The sequence below is a fragment of the Gopherus evgoodei genome, chromosome 10 (assembly GCF_007399415.2).
Source record: "Gopherus evgoodei ecotype Sinaloan lineage chromosome 10, rGopEvg1_v1.p, whole genome shotgun sequence".
NCBI lineage: Eukaryota > Metazoa > Chordata > Testudines > Testudinidae > Gopherus > Gopherus evgoodei.
The window spans coordinates 51,791,249-51,808,069 of NC_044331.1; the positions used below are offsets into that span (position 1 = coordinate 51,791,249).

Consider the following 16,821-nt stretch of genomic DNA (forward strand, 5'->3'; position numbering starts at 1 on the left):
CCTTAAGAAGCTAGAGCCATATCTCTTTGGGCGACACTTCACCGTGTACACCGACCACTCTCCCCTGACCTGGCTGCACCAGATGAAAGGAGCCAACGCCAAGCTCCTGAGGTGGAGCCTGCTCCTGCAGGACTATGACATGGACGTGGTCCATGTGAAGGGAAGTGCCAACCTGACAGCGGATGCGTTGTCCCGGAGAGGGGACCCTGAACTTCCCCAGGTCACTGGGCAGAGTGACCCTGCTCAGTTCAGTCTCGAAGGGGGGAGAGATGTGATGCAGTAGGGACTGTCTGTGTGGGGAGTGGGAGAGCAGGGGAGGACTTTAGGGGATGGACGATGCCAGAGCCTGTAACCTGAGCTAGGTAAGGGAGGGGAAAGGTCAACACCTTTGCCCGGGAAGGGGACAAAGGAAGGGAGTGGCAGGAGGGAAGCAGTTTGAGTTTGGGCTTGGGGCTGGATGGGCAGAATTCAGGGTATCCTAGCTAGGATCCAAGCACCCTGAAAGCCCAGAAGGATTCGGTGGAGGGGTCCTGACTGTGCCTGCAAGCTCTGCTGTAACCTGTGTTCCTGTTGTCCAATAAACCTTCTGTTTTACTGGCTGGCTGAGAGTCACTGTGGGTCCCAGGAAGAGGGGTGCAGGGCCGGACTCCCCCACACTCCGTGACAGTAGCATTTCACAAACCCTTCAGCACAGGACCTTCATTTAATGCCACACTCTAGACTAAATGTGTACTTCTACCCTGACTCCATAGACAGGACAAAGACTCATAGACTTTAAGGTCAGAAGGGACCATTATGATCATCTAATCTGACCTCCTGCACAAAGCAGGGCACACAATCTCACCCATCCACTCCTGTAGCAAACCTTTAGCCTATGTCTGAGTTATTGAAGTCCTCAAACTGTAGTTTGAAGACCTCAAGCTGCCGAGAATCCTCCAGCAAGTGACCCATGCCCCACGCTGCAGAGGAAGGCAAAAACCTCCAGGGCCTCTGCCAATCTGCCCTGGAGAAAAATTCCTTCCCAACCCCAAATATGGCAATCAGTTAAACCCTGAGCATATGGGCAAGACTCACCAGCCAGCACCCAGGAAAGAATTCTCTGTAATAACTCAGATCCCACCCCATCACAGACCACTGGGCATACTTGACTGCTGATAATCAAATATCAATTGCCAAATGAATTGCCAAAATTAAGCTATCCCATCATACGATCCCCTCCATAAACTTATCAAGCTTAGTCTTAAAGACAGATATGTCTTTTGCCCCCACTATTCCCCTTGGAAGGCTGTTCCAGAACTTCACTCCTCTAATGGTTAGAAACCTTCATCTAATTTCAAGTCTAAACTTCCTAGTGTCCAGTTTATATCCATTTGTTCTTGTGTCCACATTGGTACTAAGCTTAAATAATTCCTCTCCCTCCCTAATATTTATCCCTCTGATACATTTATAAAGAACAATCATATCCCCCCTCAGCCTCCTTTTGGTTAGGCTAAACAAGCCAATCTCTTTGAGTCTCCTTTCATAAGATAGGTTTTCCATTCCTTGGATCATCCTAGTAGCCCTTCTCTGTACCTGTTCCAGTTTGAATTCATCCTTTTTAAACATGGGACACCAGAACTGCACACAGTACTCCAGATAAGGCCTCACCAGTGCCTTGTATAATGGTACTAACACCTCCCTATCTTTGCTGGAAATACCTCACCTGATGCATCCTAAAACTGCATTAGCTTTTTTAACGGCCGTATCACATTGGCGTCTCATAGTCATCCGATGATCAACCAATACTTCAAGGTCCTTCTCCTCCTCTGTTACTTCTAACTGATGTGAGCCCAATTTATAACTAAAATTCTTATCGTTAATCCCTAAATGCATGACCTTGCACTTTTCACTATTAAATTTCATCCTATTACTATTACTCCAATTTACAAGGTCATCCAGATCTTCCTGTATGATATCCCAGTCCTTCTCTGTGTTAGCAACACCTCCTAGCTTTGTGTCATCTGCAAACTTTATTAGCACATTCCCACTTTTTGTGCCAAGGTCAGTAATAAAGAGATTAAACAAGATTGGTCCCAAAACTGATCCCTGAGGAACTCCACTAGTAACCTCCTTCCAGCCTGACAGTTCACCTTTTAGTACAACCCATTGTAGTCTCCCCTTTAACCAGTTTCTTATCCACTTTTCAATTTTCATATTGATCCCCATCTTTTCCAATTTAACTAGTAATTCCCCATGTGGAACCGTATCAAATGCCTTACTTAAATCAAGGTAAATTAGATCCACTGCGTTTCCTTTGTCTAAAAAATCTGTTACCTTCTCAAAGAAGGAGATCAGGTTGGTTTGGCACGATCTACCTTTTGTAAAACCATGTTGTATTTTGTCCCAATTACCATTGACCTCAATGTCCTTAACTACTTTCTCCTTCAAAATTTTTTCCAAGACCTTACATACTACAGATGTCAAACTAACAGGCTTATAGTTACCAGGATCGTTTTTTTTCCCTTTCTTAAAAATAGGAGCTATGTTAGCAATTCTCCAATCATATGGTACAACCCCTGAATTCAATGATTCAATAAAAATTCTTGCTAATGGGCTTGCAATTTCATGTGCCAGTTCCTTTAATATTCTTTGATGAAGATTATCTAGGCCCTCCGATTTAGTCCCATTAAGCTGTTCGAGTTTGGCTTCTACCTCGGATGTGGTAATATCAACCTCCATATTCTCATTCCCATTTGTCATCCTACCATTATCCCTAAGTGCCTTATTAGCCTCATTAAAGACTGAGGCAAAGTATTTGTTTAGATATTGGGTCATGCCTAGATTATCCTTAACCTCCTTTCCATCCTCAGTGTTTAACTGTCCCACTTCTTCTTTCTTTGTTTTCTTCTTATTTATATGGCTATAGAACCTTTTACTATTGGTTTTAATTCCCTTTGCAAGTTCCATCTCTACTTGGCTTTTGGCCTTTCTCACTTTATCCCTACATGTTCTGACCTCAATAAGGTAGCTTTCCTTGCTAATCCCTCCTATCGTCCACTCTTTGTAGGCTTTCTGCTTTTTCTTAATCATCTCTCTAAGATGCTTGCTCATCCAGCTTGGTCTACAACTCCTGCCTATGAGTTTTTTCCCCTTTCTTGTGATGCAGGCTTCTGATAGTTTCTGCAACTTTGACTTGAAGTAATTCCAGGCCTCCTCCGCCTTTAGATCCACAAGTTCTTCAGTCCAATCTACTTCCCTAACTAATTTCCTTAATTCTTTAAAGTTAGCCCTTTTGAAATCAAAAACCCTAGTCCCAGATCTAGTTTTGTTTATCCTTCCATCTAGTTTGAACTGAATTAGCTCATAATCACTCGAACATCAGAGGGTTTCATAGTGATCATCTCTCAATGATTCCCCAACGCCATACCCAAGTGTTGACATCAGTAGGGACCCAGGAACAAATTCTCCTGTGTTTGTTACTCTCCCCACTATAATCTGAGCCAAATTCTCCACTCAGCTACAGGCTTTCAACTCCACTTACTTCCCCCTGGGATCTGAAGCCAACTTGGGTTCTTTTGCCTCACAAATTAGTTAGCGATTTGATGTGTAAGCCAGGCTAGAGTCCAGCTTCTTGTCCCAGAGCCATGTTGGCTCTCCAAAGCGAACTGGAGTGAAAGGATCTGTCTACACCACAAAAAAAGATGTGTTCTTAACTCAGGTTAGCTAACTCGGGTTAAAACAGCAATGAAGACACAGCAATTCAGCTGTTAACTCGGGTTTGTAGCTCATTCAAGCCTATAGGGAAACCAAGTTGCTATGTCTTCACTGCTATTTCAAACTGTGTTCTTAACTTGGGTGTAGACATACCCCAAAGCAGTACACACTTACTTTTGCCACTAAAGTCAGTAGATCTGACTCTGAATATACAGAGGGTCTGCTTCTGACCTCACATTGCTGTGAAGTGCTGCATGCTGAAGCAGAGAGGATTGAAATCTTCATTGTATAAACATTATTGGGCAAAATTTGCCCTTTTTCCTGGTTACAAATCATTTGAGAATTAACAGCTGCCGAATTGCTTATGAAAACAAATTTCCTTCCCTTTAGGTGTTCGCAGATTGGTTTTCTTAGACTGTCCTGAATTCACAGTTTGGACTGCCACGTTTTGGCAAAAAAATAGGGACACATTCACTGTAACATGAACATTTTATGCAAATTATTTAATGAGTCTATTTGTATATTTGTAAATAATCAGCATAGAACCCTAAATTTTAGCTTTAAAATTATTGGATGGGTTTAGTGCTGGTGAAAAGTGTTGAGCTGGTGACTAAAGCCCTCTGTTTATCTACAAGCCAGCCACTCGGCTAGACAACACACATTGCCCTACCAGCATGCCTTCATCCTGACCAAGGGTGGAGCTTTCTCTAGGAGTGACAGAAGTAGTTCAGTCTCTATGGCCCATGTGGTAGCTCTCCTCTGATGAATCTGCCAATTAGTCATGGGCAGTGCATGAACCTCCCAGTTTGGGGAGATTAGCCTCCTGCTTCGCCCCTTCCACCTGAGGCCCTGCCCCCACTCTCACCCACTGGGGCCAGAGGAGCCCTGAGCCTGCCATCACAGCCCACGGTGGAAAGCATTAACGGAGGTTTGCAGAGGCTTAGCCTCCCACAGCTTCCTTCATGTGGCACCCAGGCAATTAGTACAAAGTCTCATAGCCAGATTGTAACATGGGAGCTTGAACGGAGAACCATGAAACCCATCTCAGATAGAAGACATCAAACATCCATCAGATGGGAACAATTGGCAATTCTGGCTAAACTGGATTAGAGTCCAACTGGCGGCCTGCACATGAAAGGCTCTGGAGCCCACTAGCAACACTCAGGACTGGATGTCTCAGGGTAAGTGCTAACTTATAGGGGAGTTCGACAACTATATATTACATATCAAACAATCTGCCTATGTTTAAAAAAATAAAGTTGCAAAGTCAAGTACTAACAACATTTAGGCAATGGCAGAATTAAGTTTGCCCGTGCAACCATAACTCTTCCCCCTGTTGTGTCTATGCATTAAGAAACAGCCTTTCATCGCATGATCCACGCTAGTTTTTTCCTCATTTTTTCAGCCAAGTTTGAACCCAAGACTTTGAGACTCACAGCACAGACCTTGACCACTTGAGCAAAACCCACAACAAAAGAAAGCCATTAACGTATACATGCCCCTAGAAAGAGCCACGGCATCCAACTTGTTAGTGGGTCTTCACAGCTATTTATAAGAGAGTGGAAAAGTTCTGGGTATCAGGAGCCATAAGTGCTACTCCTGATTCTGGAAAGGGAGCGTATGCTAGTAATTAGAGCAATGGTTACAGATAGAAACCCCAGACACGGAGCTGACACCTGAAAGGCTGTGTGTCTAGCTGGATGAGATTTAGGCCTGTCATAGCAAAGACCAGGCTTCTAGTCCCTCTGCTAGAAATGACCTTGTGCAATCTTGCAGTTGACTTATCTATAAAACACAGGACTGTTTTTTGGCTGCCTCCTAAAGCAGCAGGATTGTGGATTACATGAAAACCTGTCAGTAGAAGAGGTGAGACCTGGATTATTGGTGTCCTAGCTTCCGGCCCTTCTCCTAGGACCTAGATCAAAGGAAGTGTGAGGCACATGCATGCATGCATGAATTGTGACAGTCCCACTTTGCAGGTCTGAGGAAAGTGAGACAGCCCTTTGGATGTAGGGACTATCTTGTGAAAACAGGGAAGAGTTGCAACCTTATTCCAGGTGTATGATTGGTCACTTAAGTCATATGGTATTGTTTCTGTGCCATAATTGGATGTTGAAAACTTTTAAAGCAGGAACATAATGAATGGCAATGAATGAACAGGTCAGGAATAGTCTTGTTCCACATGAGGCTATGGCTGTTCACACAAAGAGCAGTCAAACCCCAAATGCTCCTGAAAACAAAAGACTATTTGCATGAATGTTCTTGAATATTCAATGGAATTGAGGGGCAGGAACATGTTTGTGTCAAGCAGCCATTCCAGACTGGGTGCTCTCAGACATTCATTTGTGCAGGGTAGGACCAGCAATAATAATGAATTATTTTGTTCCTTGTGATTATGCCACAACTTTAAGGCACAAAAACATGGCATAACAATCCCCATGAAACGTATTCACTCACTTTACCATCTTATTGCTACATTGCAACTACACAGTGGTGGAAACCTACCCCCTCATACTGTCAGAGGAGTTGGACCTGTACCAGCACTGACAGCCTCAGAGAATGAGTGAAATCTCATTCCCAGTCCCACACATCTAGTGTCCTTTTCTAGTACTATTAATGTTTTATACTGACCATGCACTTCAATGGCATCTTGCATCCAGAATTGTCAAATCACTGTACATACATTCGTTTATGATCCTGTTAGGTGGGCCAATGGGGAAACTGAGACCCAAAGAACTGATGTGACTTGTTCAATGTCAGACAGAGTGGCAGTCAGGAACTGAATGCAAGCATCTTGACTCCTAGTTCCCTTCTTCTCTAGCTATGAGACCTCATTTAGCCTTGCTTCCTAAATCCAAACGGGAAAGCCAATCTAAGCTGCAGAAGCACATCACAGCATCCTAAATTATGTTAATGTATTTAACTTTCAAGAAAACTTGATCTTTCCAAATCTTTGCACATTTGTTTGTTCCTAGTTTAACAATTGTCAGGAATTCTCTTCCTTGACATTACTGTGGGAGTAAATAAAGTCAGAGAAGCCCCATATGCTACCAGCGGATAGAAGGGATGCTTAGCCTGCTGGGTTTTCTGTGGTCAGATTTGTGCCAGAGATAGGTACTAATGATCCCACAGTAAAACCAGCTCACTGTCAGTGGCCAGAATCACTTGCAAAAGTCTATTCTAACAAGCCACCTGGGACTTTGGTTGTCACTATGCTACACCATGGTCCCTTGGGATTTCAAGGTAACAGCAGGGATACAACTCTGATCCGTTTGCTCCAAAATGCACAAGCTTCTACCCTGGTGCTAAAGAAGAATCTCCTCCATGGGCAATCCAGAGCCTCACACACCCAGCTGAGCTGCTCTAAGTCCGTTCAGGAGAGCGAGGGAGTGGTACATATTGACAATAGCACCATGTTATACTGTGCTACCAACTACTGCCAGTCAGGCCCACCAATAAGGGTGGGGCAAAGGGGGCAATGGCCCAGCAGGTTGGGCCACAGGAAAGATTCAAGTGCCGCTCAGCTGATTAGCAGATCGCGCACAGCCGGCAGCATGTGGGGAGTGACTGGCTAAGCAGCAGTTCTGCAGAAAAGGACCTGGGGTTTACAGTGGATGAGAAGCTGGATATGAGTCAGCAGTGTGCCCTTGTTGCCCAGAAGGCTAAGGGCATATTGGGCTGTATAAGTAGGAGCACTGCCAGCAAATTGAGGGAAGTGACTATTCCCTTCTATTTGGCACTGGTGAGGCCACATCAGGAGTATTGCATCCAGTTTTGGTCCCCCTACTACAGAAGGGATGTGGACAAATTGGAGAGAGTCGAGAGGAAATGATTAGGGGGCTGGGGCACATGACTTACGAGGGGAGGCTGAGGGAACTTGGGTTATTTAATCTGCAGAAGAGAAGAGTGAGGGAGGATTTGATAGCAGCCTTCAACTGCCAGAAGGGGAGGTTCCAATGAGGAAGGAGCTAGACTCTTCTCAGTGGTGACAGATGACAGAACAAGGAGCAATGGTCTCAAGTTGCTGTGGGGGAGGTCTAGGTTGGATATGAGGAAATACTATTTCACTAGGAGGGTGGTGAAGCACTGGAATGGGTTACCTAGGGGGGTGGTGGAATCTCCATCCTTAGAGGTTTTTAAGGCCCAGCTTGACAAAGCCCTGGCTGGGATGATTTAGTTGGTGTTGGTCCTGCTTTGAGCAGGGGGTTGGACCAGATGGCCTCCTGAGGTCTCTTCCAACCCTAGTATTCTATGATTCTATGCGTTCAGGTGCCCTGCACACCACGTTGCTCTGTTCTGCTGCAGCTGCTCCCAGGACCCTCCTGCTGTCTGTGCAGAGTGGGGGGAAGGGGGATGATGATGTCAGGGTGTCCCCCTCCCCCTGTATCCCATCTCTGTGGGGCAGGGGAGAGAGGACACAGCCTGGCTCAAGTGGACTCAGAAGTGCTGAGGTCTGAACCGTGAGTGTGTGACTGAAGCCTTTCTTAGAGAGACAGTGCACTGTTTGTGAGATTTCCCCAGCAGCCAGCTCACACACACTCTCTCTCTCTCTCTCACACACACTCACACACTCAGTCTCTCCCCCCTCCCCCCCCATGTACTCCATTTCTGCAGAGAGGTGGAGGGGAGACAACAGGACTCTGGAACAGAGCAGGAGAGCTTTCAGTGAGTGTCTTAAAGAGACAGCGCAGGCATCTCTCAGAAACTTCCCCAGTAGCCAGCACATGCCCTGTCTCTGTGTCACATATACACACACACACACACGCACAGTCTCTTTCACACTCACCTCCCAACACATACTTGTATTATTATTGTTGTTACTTCTTGGTACTTCCTGCAATGCACATATATTCTCATAATTTTATTCTTTCCAAGCATGTTATTTTAGTGTCTTGACTGATCTATGCATTTCATAATTTTTATTTCTCTTGCACTTAAATTTAATTCTTTGAGTAGTGAGTTCTAAAATGCCTAACCTGTCCTGACTGGAGTAATTATCCCTATGGTACCTTTTTAAAAATATATATTATATCTAGGTTTTTTGTTTCTACTGGGGGTGCATATCCGCACATAACAAAATTCATTGCTGACATGGATGGAAAAAATTAGAGGGAACATGCCAGCAGTGCAGCCGGCAGCATCGCCCAAATGTCAGGCAGACCACATTGTATAGGGCTCATTGACTGATCTGCCCTGGGGCCTGGAATTGCTGTCAGCAGGCCTGTCAATAACCTAGTCCCAGATTTGGACCTTAGCGTCCAAAATATGGGGGTTAGCATGAAAACCTCCAAGCTTGGACCTGGTAAAGCTGCCACCACCCAAAAAATTAGAGTGTTTTGGGGCACTCTGGTCCCCCCAAACCTTCCCTGGGGACCCCAAGACCCAAATCCCTTGAGTCTCACAACAAAGGGAAATAAACCTTTTCCCTTCCCCCCTCCAGGTGTTCCTGGAGAGATACACAGAAACAAGCTCCGTGAATCTAAACAGAGGGATTCCACCTTCCCCGTTTCCAGCCTTGGAAAACAGAAGTACCGAGAGCTAATCTCTCTTCCCCTCTCACCCAGAGGGAATGCAAAGTCAGACTAGTAAATCTAACACACACAGATTTCCACCTGACTTTTTCCTCCCACCAATTCCCTGGTGAGCACAGACTCAATTCCCTGGAGTTCCCCACTAAAGAAAAACTCCAACAGGTCTTAAAAAGAAAGCTTTATGTAAAAAGAAAGAAAAATACATAAAAAATGGTCTCTCTGTATTAAGGTGACAAATACAGGGTCATTTGCTTAAAAGAAATATGAATAAACAGCTTTATTCAAAAAGAATACAATTCAAAACATTCCAGCAACTATACCCATGTAAATACAAAAGAAAACAATAGAAACCTTACTGCCTTACTATATTTGTACTTACAACTTGGAAACAGAAGATTAGAAAGCAGGAAATAGAGAAATCCTTCCCATAGCCGAGAGGGAGATAGGCACAAGACAAAGAACTCAGACACAAACTTCCCTCCACCCAGACCTGAAAAAGTCTGGTTTCCTGATTGGTCCTCTGGTCAGGTGTTTCAGGTACTTCTTTCCAGGTGTAAGAGACATTAACCCTTAGCTATCTGTTTATGACAAGGCCCACCGCCAGTGTGTCCCTTGGAGCCCTTACAAGGCTCCTCAGTTTCTGGGACAATCCATACTTAAGACATCCTGTCCTCCTGCCGGGAGCAAGAGCACTCTGCAGTATGGGAGTGTCTCTTCCCCACACTGCAGGTCCAGTCCTGGATCAGCCCAAGTGACAGTTTCCCAGAAAACAGGGGGAGGAATGCTGATCATAGACTTGGTGGGAGCAGAATGGGCAACAACTTCAAAGGGAAGAGACCCTGTGACAGAGTGCTGAGTGAGAAACACTTAATCAGCCCCTGCCACTCCAGCCCCAATCAAGGGAAATGGATTGGGACTGGATGGATAGACCTGTCTCTTCCTCGTAACAGGCAGCACCTGCCAGTCACAATAGCCAGGGCTATAAAGGAAGCCATGGAGAAAGGAGGAAGGGGGGAAGAGAAAGGCCAGGCACGGAGGGAGGTGGGAGCCTTCTGGTCTGTTGCTGGCCAGGCCTGCACTTGGCAAAGTTGGCTGTGAAACCTGTACATAGGTGGAAAGTGGCAGCGGGAAAACAACTGTAAATAAAAAACACTGGTGTTGCATGAAGCTGAGGCATTCCTGACTGATTGGAAAGGCAACAGGGGCCCAGCCATGTGCCTTGCTACAGACCCAATTCAGCAGGGAAAGAAACCAAGCCTGAAAGGAGAAGGCTGTTGGGATGGGGAAGAAGAGAAAGGCAGGAGAAGGGAAGGACCTTAGTGTTGTGGGTGAATCTTGGAGGGGAAAGACACAGATCCACTCCATATGGGGAGAAGCCAGCCCCTCAGAGGGGGAACAGCCCCCTTTCACATTTGTTTCCATTAATGAACAGAGGAGCCTATTGTTTCCTATGGCCCCTTTCATACACACTCCTTCTCGGAACTCTCTATGGAGCAGTGCGTAGAGCTGGCTGAACAATGGAAATATAGATATACACATATATGGGATGAACTCTGCTGCTATTTGTAGGTTCATATTCTCCTCATTCATGAGGATTCGGATGCTAGCTGGTCACTGGGGAAAACATTTGAAATTCCAAGTTTCACAAACTTTACAGGGATGATTATTCATTCAAAAACATGTGCTGCAAAATGCATTGATTGCTACTCCCCTGTTTCAGTCATCCAGTCAATGAGCAGAAACCTCATCATCTGATTTAGGTGACTGGCCATGAATAACAAATAGCAAATACTGGAAGAGAACAGTTCACGAACAACCCGTAGGCTGAAAATTGTTCATCCAAACAACAAGTCTACTCAGCGAAAACAGGATCTATTTTATGGATTATTCCAGAAAGAAAAAAAAAAGGCTAAGCTCACAGAGAAAAGTACCAGCTGCTGCATTTACAGCATAGGTATTCTTCAGAGTTATATATTTACTGAGTTAGCTGCTGCTGCCTCAAGGACAAAGCTCTGCAAAAAGCATTTAATTTAGTGGCAAATCCACTTTCCGTCTTGTGTGGTCTGCATTTCTCTCCAGTGGGTTAGTTGGAGGCAAACCTTGCTGACTGTTCCGCCTGCAACTAGAGTCATCATTGTCCTTCAGCCATATCACAGCTGTCTGCCACCCTGGAAATGATTTGGGGCTTATTAATACTGAACTGTCACAGCACCCAGCCAGGCCGCTCATGGTAATGGCCTGTCAGCAGCTCTTTTCTAGGCGTTTAAATTAGCAAGAACCTGTTTGAAGCCACAGCAGTTGAAGCTCAGCAGGCCAATTCAACTTCTTAAGAAGGAAACTTGTGAGGCAGCTTCTTAGGAGACATACACTTGTCCTTGTGCTGGGAGCTCAGTGGATTCCCACAAGGGAAGCAGGTTTAGAACTGGTTAGTTCTTGCTCAGGACACTGGAATACCGAGGTGTTGCAACAAGTAGGGTTGGCGTTTCAGTGGTGGCACTAATGAACCAATGCCCTCTCACCCCCATGGTACAAGGAAGCAGTGGTCACTTGTGATCAGTAAAGATCCTATGATGCTCCCGGTAAGAGTGGGATAGACCCTGATGTCCTAGATAAATTCCAGCACAAGTAACTTGATACCTCAATTCCCTGTGTAGTTTTATCTGGGTTCAGCATTGACTTCACACTCTCAAATACTGTGCTGCATTGTTGGGACCCGTTAAATACTTGCCATGTTCCTCCCTAGTGTTCTCTGCATTTCTTGACCTGAGTCCTATGGGTTGTATGTAAAGTGTTTCGGGATCATTCAGGACGAAAGGCCCTATCAAAGCACATGACAGGATGATTTCTGCTTTAAAGATTTCATTATCTCTGGGGCTGCAGCACAGGAAAGAATTCTGGACTTTTTTTTTAAAAGGAATTGCACCTGCAGCTTATAAAGTGTCAATATGTCAAACCACAGAAGGGTTCCAAACTCTGCTGCTCTCTTTTTGGTAGTGAGAATGCCTCATTCAGGGGCAGTCACCTTGGGACTTGGCTTGAGTTTTGTACTGGTGGTACACGCTCTGCAGCATATACTGGTGTAGAGCTTTGTTTCATTCCTTTTTATTAGGATTTCACCTTACTGATAAGACGGACAGAATTAAATGTTTAAAGGTCTTTACCATTGGGACCTTTATGGCTAAATCTTAGAAACTTAGTGGTAATTTTCAAAATGTAGGGGCAGGAAGCTCACATAAAGCCATTCGGGCTGCCTCTACATCTTTAACTCACCCCATGGTCTCTATGCAGACATGATCATAGAACATTAGGGCTGGAAGGGACCTCAGAAGGTCATCTAGTCCAACCCCCTGCTCAAAGCAGGACCAATCCCCAAGATTTGTACCCCAGTTCCCTAAATGGCCCCCTCAAGGATTGAACTCACAACCCTGAGTTCAGCAAGCTAATGCTCAAACCACTGAGCTATACCTCCCCCTAATGCAGCATAAGAAGGGCTGAGTGACACCTGGAGCTGTTCAGAGTCTGTCCAGGCCCATCAGTGCTTTCTCAGACCTTTCCCGCTCTGTTCTGTTACTGTCTGTATTACAGACACTGAAATCTATGAAGTTAAACAAAATTTAAAGGTCAGTAGGGCTGTAACCTTCTGAGGCAGCTCCATCAATTCCAAGCCAGCCAGAGCAACTCATTCATGCCTGCACAGATCTCAGATCTGAGCCGTTCTTGCACCAGATGGACTTCCTTATGCTATCTCAAGTCAGCTTGTCTCGCCTCGACTGTTATGTTCATCCTATGCCCAGGCAGATTACCCCAGGGCAATATAGTTATCCCATGCCAGGTTTTCCATGACAATCCAGACTGACCACTGGGGTAACAATGCTTGCAGCCTGCGGCACTTCTCCTATCCCTAGCACAGTACCAAAGCTTTCCTCTCTTTCTTTTAGCCCCATCCACAAGAAGAAAAATGATCCAAGGGATCCCTCCAAAACTTACCTCAGTTTGCTGCAGCCTCCTTCAAGTCCAACAGCCTCCTCAATACCCAAGCTTGTCCATCAGCTCTAGGGTTCTTTTTAAGCCAAGCCCAGGGATTTTGAGACCATTTGCTCTATGCAGCTGGAACTCCTTTGACGAGATGTCCAAGTTCACAAAAGAAAATGCAAGAGGTGCTCTTCCATTTTTGAGGGAGCTTCGTCCCCAGCTGAGAGGCCTCAAGAGAATTCTCAGAAGACTGTACGGAAATTAGGAATCTTCTTAGATCAAAGTGATGCAGATGCAAAGTTCACCCACCATCGTGCACTATTACTAGTCTCCCTTCCTCACCTCGCCTTTGCAGTTCTAGCTGAGTAGCTTTCTTTCAGTTTTGCGCCTCACCTCTTCCTGTGCTGTGGGTCTTACTTGGTCTTCCTTCCTGTCAATTTCAAAAACTGCCAGACTGCAGTATATGCAAATACATGCCAGTGTCTACTGAGAAAACCTGTGGCCCAGAATCAGTTGATAGTCACGCGAGTCCTTTTCCAACTCAGAGACAGCCACCCCTGGCTCCTTCTCCATGAGCAAAGTGGTGGTGATGCTCTGCTGCATGTGATGCTCTGCTGCATGTCCTCTCATCACAGCATATTCTCTCTCAGAGATGTCCACATTCAATCTGAAGTTTTCAAACCAAACCAAATGTTCCTTCTCTGAGCAGCAGCACTTGGCAGCTCATGCTGGAATCTGAAAGTCAAGCTGTATTCTTTCTGCTGCATAGATCATCACCAACAAGATCCCAGAACTTAGGTTATAATGGAGTGGAAATCTCAGGACATCAAATGGCATCCAGTCCACTGTTCTGCGAGTATGTTGGCTCTGCGGTAGCTACAGAGGTAAACCCATATGGTATTTTTAATCAGAAAATTAAACAATTATGTCTTGAAGACACAGAGACCAGAAAGAATCAGTAACAAAGTGTGATTTTCCCACAGTCACTTTCCTGACTATGATGAGTGTTACTCCAGCATTATCCATTTGCCATTCAACCAGTTGCAGAGATGCTCATCAACAAATACTGTCCTCATAAATCTACAATTCAGAGACTCTATCATCCGTGGTTCTGATTTCCCTGGTCACCATGGTGGCCGCTCAAAGTTGGCTGGAGGAGTAGGTTGTGTGAGCAAGCTGCAATCTTTTTTCTCTGCTCTTTCAGATAAATGGGTTTGATAAACCTCTTGTAGTCAGGTCCAGTTTCTTTTCTTTAGAAAGAAGTTTAACTTGCAGATCTCAGGATAACTGTGCAGGGCTGGCACTTTGGAAAATCTTTTTACATGAAAATGGAGAATATTTGATCAAGAGTTATGGAGAAATAATAACCAAGGAGTTCCACACCATTTTTTCTGAGCAACTTTAAACACTATCATTTCACAAATGCTCCATTTGAATGAATTCAGATGCAGAGACGTGGCCGTAATGTTAAAATAGTGTTCATACATTTCATTTAAACAGTGCAATGTTCTGTGAGATGGTTACCTGCAGTGAAAGGATGCAGTTTGCTACTACATTGGTTTTCTTTCCAATTGCTCAGTCTCAGTCCACTGTAACAAAACACACTGCAAGTTTCCCTAGCAGGAGGGGCTCAGAAGGAAGCAGTGTAAACAAGTGAAGGAGGTGAAAGCAAATGAAAATAGGCACATCCTGTTCAACATCTGCTTCTTGGGATGAGTTTGAATTTAGTCATTGCCGTAATGAAGTACTATATAACTCTCTGTTTCTGTTACAAAACCTGACAATATTAGTGGAGTTGTAATCTTGCTAACCCAACAGGCCCTGTATTCTGGGGGGATAAAGTTAAACAAAGAACAAGTTTGTCATTATTTTCTATACAGTGTTTGTGGTTTTGTTTTAGACTGGCATCAAGGATCTTGCACCATTTTGGATATAAATAATCCTGGATTTTAAGGCCTTTGGAACTCTTATTTGTGCTCTGCAGATCCAAGCTCCCAGCTAATCAAAATTACCAGCATCTTGCCCTGTCCAGTCCACTGCAGACAGAGCCGTCACCATAAACAATGGGTGAATTTATTACCTTTCAGGAGACAGCCTTCAACAAAGCAACAGCCCCTACAAAGGTTGCACTCGAGCCCCGGTTATGTCAGTTTGGTGTGGAGCAGAATCATGCAAAGGACAGGGACTTTGGTACTTAGAGATTCCTTATTGTCAGTTCTGATTGAAACTTGGACCAAGTTCACTTCCAGATGTTGGATTTTGTTACACATGTTTTTTGCCCACTTCTGTTGAAAAGATCTCACTTTATTTTAGGTAGCCATGCAGGAACCTCGGTAGGATCACAGTTTAGATTTAGAAGAGAACCCAAATGTTGAGAGGTTGATCTGGTGCTCACCCACATCTGAGCCTGAAAAGTGGCCTGGAAATCTCCTGAGAACAAGCTTAGCATCTGGTACTCCGTGCTTTCAAATAGGTTAGACACACTGGGAGTACAGTTTGAAGAGGTGCCACCCCAGAGCACTTCCTCATGGCCTGCTGTGCCCAGCAGGCACCTACCCTGCATTCCTTTTTAATTCTTTACAATTTTCACTCAAGTAAATACCTTGCAATGCTGGCTACAAAAGTGCCATGTGAATGCCTGTTCTCACTTTCAGGTGACATTGTGAATAAGAAGCTGGTAGCATTATCTCCCGTAAATGTAAACAAACTTGTCTGTCTTAGCAGTTTGTTGAACAAGAAGTAGGCCTGAGTGGACTTGTAGGCGCTAAAGTTTTACATTGGGGTTTTTTGAGTGCAGTTATGTAACCAAAAAATAAATCTACATTTGTAAGTTGCACTTTCATGACAAAGAGATTGCAATATGGTACTTGTATGAGGTGAATTGAACAATACTATTTATTTTATTACTTTTATAGCACAAATATTTGTAATAAAAGATAATATAAAGTGAGCACTGTACACTTTGTATTCTATGATGGAATTTAAATCAACATATTTTAAAATGTATAAAAACATCTCAAAGTAGTTAATACATTTCAATTGGTATTCTATTTTTTAACAGTGTGATTAAAACTGTGATTAATTGCGATTACGATAATTTTTCTGAGTTAGTCATGTGAGTTAACTGCAATTAATTAACAGCCCTAATTTCTGCTAGACTTCTAAGATGTGTCATATTCAGTAATATCCAGCAGCAGCAAGATGATGTTAAAGTAGATCCTACACCAGCTAGTCAGCTGGGTTTCATTCTTTTAACCATGCCAGAAAACTCCTCATATTTCTTCCTGAGCTTCCTCCACTATATCAAATAAAGAAATGTAAAAACCCAGATTCCTTTCTCAAACTTTCCTCCTGAAACACTTTAGCTCTTTACTTTTCCAACTCTGTAAACCCAGCCTTGGACACAGGGTTTTCTTGTTCTCCAATAGCTCTGAAATTAGACAGTGCCTCAAAGACTTGGAGGGTTGGACAGAGTACGCTAGCCCCCAAGGGAGCTCAGAGAGGAACTCAGCTCAGTCATTTTAGAAAGTGTTTAATTAACCTTTGTCTGAGTGTTACTATTACTTATTACTTGTAAAGTGCGAACAGCTAGATAGGTGTTTAATAGGTATGAAGACAAGGTCCC

At 44.3% G+C, this 16,821-nt stretch overlaps 1 protein-coding gene across 1 annotated transcript in view; it reads right to left on the bottom strand.

Moving 5' to 3' along the window:
• The window catches only part of NLRC3 (NLR family CARD domain containing 3), a 93,593-nt gene extending 77,748 nt beyond the window's left edge, over positions 1 to 15,845 (bottom strand). Inside the window, exon 1 of the mRNA XM_030577762.1 lies at positions 13,212 to 15,845. The gene's annotated coding sequence lies outside the window, so the exon portion shown is untranslated. The remainder of the gene's footprint in view (positions 1 to 13,211) is intronic.
• Positions 15,846 to 16,821: the final 976 nt, after the last annotated feature.